At 37.1% G+C, this 6000-nt stretch overlaps 1 protein-coding gene across 3 annotated transcripts in view; it reads left to right on the top strand.

Moving 5' to 3' along the window:
• The window catches only part of VPS8 (VPS8 subunit of CORVET complex), a 99850-nt gene that overhangs the window by 47772 nt on the left and 46078 nt on the right, over positions 1 to 6000 (top strand). The window lies entirely within an intron of this gene.

Below are 6000 nucleotides of genomic sequence, written 5' to 3'. Positions count from 1 at the left end.
TAAAAAACTATATATGCAGTGTTATCTTTATTTTAGATGTCAAAAGGGTTTTGCGGCTCCTGGTGTTTTCTTTTTTGTGGGAAATGGGTCCAAATGGCTCTTTTAGTGTTAAAGGTTGCCGACCCCTGTCCTCGCCTAATGGCATCCTTGTTTTGTTCACTATCCTACTTCAATTTTGTGTGTGTGTGTGTTTCTTTTCTGTTCCCAGGTTAATTACAGTTTTCTTTTAACTTTGTTTCTTTCACTGCCTCCCATCTAGTGCTTTATGCATAGTCAGTGCTTTTATTGAGAATAAATAATGCTTACTCGCTATAAATAATTTTCTTAAAAGATAGGCTGAGTGCACATTTGTTGTCTGTTTGCCATTTCTTCAGTCCTTACAGTTCAGTACTAACCTTTAAATCTGTACATGACAGGACAGCTGAAGGTAAAATATTGTTAGTGTCTTCTGCTATCTTTGATTCTGATGGCTGCCACTTTTCTAGTGCTGTACAACAGATACATAGCCTGGGACATGTTCTCAGATCCTTTATTATGAAAAATTGGCTATATTTCACTTAGTAGACTCTTTTATGACAGGATTTTCAGTATGTGTGCTAGCCCTATTAACTTGGATCACGACAACTTACTACAAAGGTGTGTCTGAGCTTGAATTCTTTTTTTCCAACATAATTTCAGGTGTCAAATTGCATAAGGTCTTGCTGACAGATAAAATATTGGTCTAAATGTTCTTGTTGGGAGAAGGGCAGTTCTTCATATTAAATTCTTTGAGAAGCTTAGGGCAGTTTGGTATTTCAGAGAGCCCTAAATGATCCTAGGGAGCTGGAGAGAAGAATTGATCTGGGAGCAGATGGCAGTATGGAACTGTGTTATTCTGTAAGGGGAAATGACATTGCACTAGCGGAAACTAAGTTTCAAACTAATTCACAAGAGGAGGATCCAGCTAAAGTTATGTTTGTGTAAGGATTGTGCAACTGGTAGTACATTGCACTCTCACAAGCCATTGTACAATCTTTTTCTTCTGATTTTCATTTAAAACACTTAGTAACAAAATCTTAATCATATTCATAATATATGTAATATCATAAAATACAAAGAAAAGACACAATTAAAATTAAACTAAACCATAATGAACACCCTGCATCCCACCACTGGGACCATTGGATTCATATTAATAGTTTACTCTTTCAGGAGGCCCTGTCCCCCTTCCAACATTGCAGTAAGGCTTGTGAAATTTCCAAACCTTTCCGTTTTATTAATATATACTCAATAAATAGATGCCAAATTTCATCAAAATTATTCTCATTTATAAAGCCTTTTTTCACCTTAGTATCACAACTTATCATTAATAGCTATATTCCAAACTTCTCTTTGCCAAACACTCAACTGATGACCATGTTTTACTTTCCAGTTCATAGCTATTATTAGTCTCGCTACTGTTAGTAAGTTTGCTATTAAATCTTTAATATTAAGTTGCTTTTATTCCCTATCAAATTTTGACAATAATGCAATTCCAGGATTTCCTTCAGTATTTAAACTCAATATTTTATTACTTAGTTTAAAACATTCTTTCCAAAATTTCATAATATATTCATATTCCCACCACATATGGAAATATGTACCCACTCTCTGGCCACATCTCCAAAATAAATTAGAATATTTACTGTCCATATGATTTAGGTTTACCAGGGTTAGATACCATTTCCATACTAGTTTGTACAAATTTTCCTTTATTCTTATGGACATACATTTTAATATTCTCATATTCCACATATTTTTCTACTCTTCATTACTAATATTCCTTCTTAAAACTGTTTCCCATGATACTTTAAGAGGATCATATTGATCCTCCTCTGCTAATAATAGTTTATACATGTTGCTTACTATTCCTTTTATCCACATATTGTCTTGTTTTTCCTTTTCTACTATCATGTCTTTAAACTTAGTATGATCTCTGCATCCACCATTTTTCTTTAACCAATCATTAGTCCAAAGTTCTAATTGAATCACATTAAATCAAGTGAGTATCGCCTTTATTTGTTTTCTCTAACCAGTATTTTAACTTAATGATTTGTTTATTCTTCACTGTTTTCCTCAGACTTTCTCTCAAATTTACCGGGAATCCTATTCTATAATTGGATACAATGGTGCAATTGATGGCATAAATATTTCCTTATACTTACTCCAAATAAGGAAAGGATTTTCTGTCTCATATTAATTTTTAACAAGATTCCCTTAAATTGATGAAATTCTATTTTAACTCACCATTGTGCAATCTGTTGGCACATTCTGTTTACACATCAGAAAGATTAAACAGAACTCTGCTACAGCTTTGTATTTGTATTTGTGGAATGACATTGTTGGATAGTGTCCAGAAAGCAACTAATTAGAGTAGCACCATGGTTAATAAATATATTTGTTATATGGAATAAGCTGTAGGTTTGCTCTGCTGAATAGTATATACTGGAGAAGTTGAACAGAGGGTGATCTCATATGTAGAAAAGCAACAGAGTTGTAAGTCAGTAGACAGGAAACATGGGTTCAAGGGCAAATGATGCTTTCAAAATGCCTACTTATTGCCAGAACTTTGAAACCAACTGTTCATCAAAGAAGATATTTTGGAAGCACTTTTTTTTGGTGCTGATCTTGTATTTTGCAGTTATCTTTTTTAAACCTTCTCTATAAGACAAGCAGTACATTTTCATTTATAATTGCTGTGACAGCATCTCTTATTTTAATCACTGTATGCATATTTGTTTCTACAAAACAATTAGGTGTAACAGATCTTTCTAAATATTAGAACCAATCAACCTAATCAATTGAAATTTATTACAGAAATCTGTAATAAAAATGAAGGTGCCTTAAAATGAAGAAAACCTTTTATATTGTAATAAACTAATTAGATGAACATATATACTAATGTTGGGATTATAGTTGTGTTTTGATTTTAGAAGTTCAAGTCCCTCAATATTAGCAGTAGCTTACCAATTGGAGCATCCCAGTTTCTGAGTTGCTCCATGTTTGTGAATGGTGGGAGTGTGTGTACTTGTACCTCCTAAAGGAAGGTCATTTATTATTTAGCAATCATTGTTCAATTTGTGCATATTTCTTAATTAGACCATGGGATAAATTGCTGATATCGTGCAGCTAATGGTCATTTTCTCTTCATATTCCTTGGAGTAGTGGTGCAGGAACTCAATACTGGGGATCAAATCTGGTCTCCATCCCAGTTGAGGGTTTCCTAGGAAGTCACATCTCCTTACTCCCAGTCACCTATTAGTTGGTGGCATCCTGGTTTTATCCAGTTTTTTCTGTTCTAAAAGGTTGAAATGCTTAACGGTTGTCAGTAAGAGCTTTAAGCTTAAATATGCAATATTTTCAGTATTTCTGCCCCTTTCTGTTTTGCCTTTGGTCCTGTCTACTACAGGAATGTGGTTCCTGAGAACTTCTCTTAAATACAGTTTGGTTCTCAGGTAGAAAGAAGTTTAAAACCACTGGCTTTGAGCATAATGCTCAAAGTGCCCTTTTAAATTTGCTCCTTCTCTTTGCAGGGGACAACTGTTTAAGGTTTGTGAAATTAAAGACCACAGGAGAATTTACTGTAGCTGCTGATATCATTTACTATGTTATTCCTGTGGCATTGTGCTTGCTAACTACATAGAAACAAGTTGCCCATAACATCCACCTGTATGGTGAGGAAAATTCTATAACACACTCATAGCCAAGCAAGGGAGTGGTAAAATTCTGTTTCTCATATGGCTGGCTATGATAGATTATTGGCTTTCCACATAATTATGTGTGCACTATTACTAAGTTCCCTCTATGAATCTCAGATTTATGAAACATAGCTGAAAGATTTATAGTGGCTTTATGGAATATTTTATTTAAAACACTATAATAATTCTGTGGGTATAATAGCAATGCTTTCAGAAGTGCAGCCTGTGTGTAATATGGTATTCTCTGAAATAAGTGGCAGCATGAGCAATTCTGGATGTGTAGAACAAATTTTAATGTGGTAATTGTTTTAAACCTGTCATCAATAACTTGAGGAAATCTTGCTTTCCAAAAGATAAAAATTCTGGTTGCGCCATGATGAGAGAAAATAGAATTTTTCCTACCAGTGTGGTTCCTTCTACTTCTTGCCTTCTACCATAGTTCAGTTATTTATGATGAGCTGCTGCGTTTTTCATAGACTGCTCAAGCAGTGCCTAGTGTTATTCCACTGATAAGTTCAGAACAATGTCATTGCCTCCTGCAAGGCAGTGTAATCTGACTTCTTTTCAATGATATGGCCATATCTGCTTCTAGTGATAAGGTTTCAGAGCTGATGCACACATCCACTCCGTAACGAGTTGAATTTAAGTTATGGCAAATAGAATGATATATTATTTGCCTTCACAGTACAAGCAGTGCAGTGGCAAGTGAAGTCATGTGTACTTTGCTTGAAAAAATAAATGTGCACTCATCCTGAGCTTGTATGAATTAAAATTTCTATTTGAGTTACCTGACTTGTCTTGAGATAGAGATTTTCATGATATGCTGCTGTTGCTGCTGCTGTTAATTTCAAATCTGTACCACCCCACAGCTGAAGTTCTGGCAGCTTACCGCAATGTATAAAACAAAACAATAACATACAATACAAATATTATAAAAACAACAAAGTTAGAATGAACTTAAAATTAATTTAAAATAGCTGAAAGTATAGTTTTAAAAAGACCTTGCAAAGGAAAAGAATTGCCTGGGTAACATCCTTAGGCCCCTGGATAGCCAAGAAGATCTTTAAAGATCTCTGCATAAAAGGCCCTTTTGACCTGGCACCAAAAAGATGGCAAGTTTGATGCTAGGTGGGCTGCAGCAGGGAAGTAGTTCTATCACAGAAAAGGGCCTCCTCCTTGTTATCACCCTCTGAGCCTCCCATGTGGTTGGGAGGGGCACTCTTCGGGTATTGCAGTCCTAAGCTGTGTGGGACTTTATAGGTTAAAACCAGCACCTTGAATTGGGTGCACCAGCATACAGGCAGGCCAGAACCAGTCTTATATGATCAGATCTACAGATCCCAGTTATTAATGTGGCTGCTGGATTCTGCACCAGCTGCAGCTTCTGAAACATCCTCAGGGGCAGCCTCACATGGTATGCATTGCAGTAATCTATTTTAGAGATTACCAAAATGTAGATTACTGAAGCCAGGCTCTCTCTGTCCAGATGGGTGTGTATCTACGTAAGTGAAGCTTGGTTGAAGGTACTCTAAGCCCCTAAGGCCAACTGAGTTTCAAGTGACAATGATGGATCCCCAGGCTAAAAACCTGCTTCAGCAATGGGAGTGCAACCCCATCTAGAAAAGGTTGAACAGCCTCCATCCTATCAGGGCAACAGGCATATCAGTCTTGTCTGGATTGAGCTTCTCTTGGTTTGCCCTTACCTAGTCCATTGTTGCAGCCAGGTGCTGGTTTTAGCACATACACAGCCTCACCTGCTTAAGATAAAAGGAGAAAAAGAGCTGCATGTCCTCAGCATACTGATGGTTATGCACTCCAAAACTTGAGATGATCCCACTGAGAATTATCATGTAAATGTTCAATACCATGAGGGACAGAACATGCCCCTGAAGAACTCCATGGTGGAGAATCTCTGTGGCTGAACAGTTCTTCCCAAGCATGACCTTTTGGAGATGGCCTCCAAGTAGCAGCCAAAGTGCACCCAACTCAGACAGCCACCCCAGAAGGATACTATGGTCAATGGTATTGAGAGCTTCTGAGAGGTTCAGGAGCATCAACAGGGTCACATTCCCCTGTTTCTCTCCTGGCCATAGCTCATCATATAGGGTGATCAAGGCTGTTTCCATGTCCAAACCAGGCCTGACCCCCAACTGAAATGGATCCAGATAATCAGTCTCATCCAAGAGTGCCTGGAGTTGATTGGCAACCACCCTCTCTAGGACCTTGCCCGGGAAAGGGTTCTTTGCTACTAGCCTAAAGTTATCTTTGAACTGTACCTACTGAA

This window comes from Varanus komodoensis, unplaced genomic scaffold (assembly GCF_004798865.1).
Source record: "Varanus komodoensis strain SLA01 unplaced genomic scaffold, ASM479886v1 scaffold1, whole genome shotgun sequence".
NCBI classification, from domain to species: Eukaryota; Metazoa; Chordata; class Lepidosauria; order Squamata; family Varanidae; genus Varanus; species Varanus komodoensis.
Note: the sequence above shows the minus strand (reverse complement) of the source record. Positions and strands in the feature narration are given on the sequence as shown.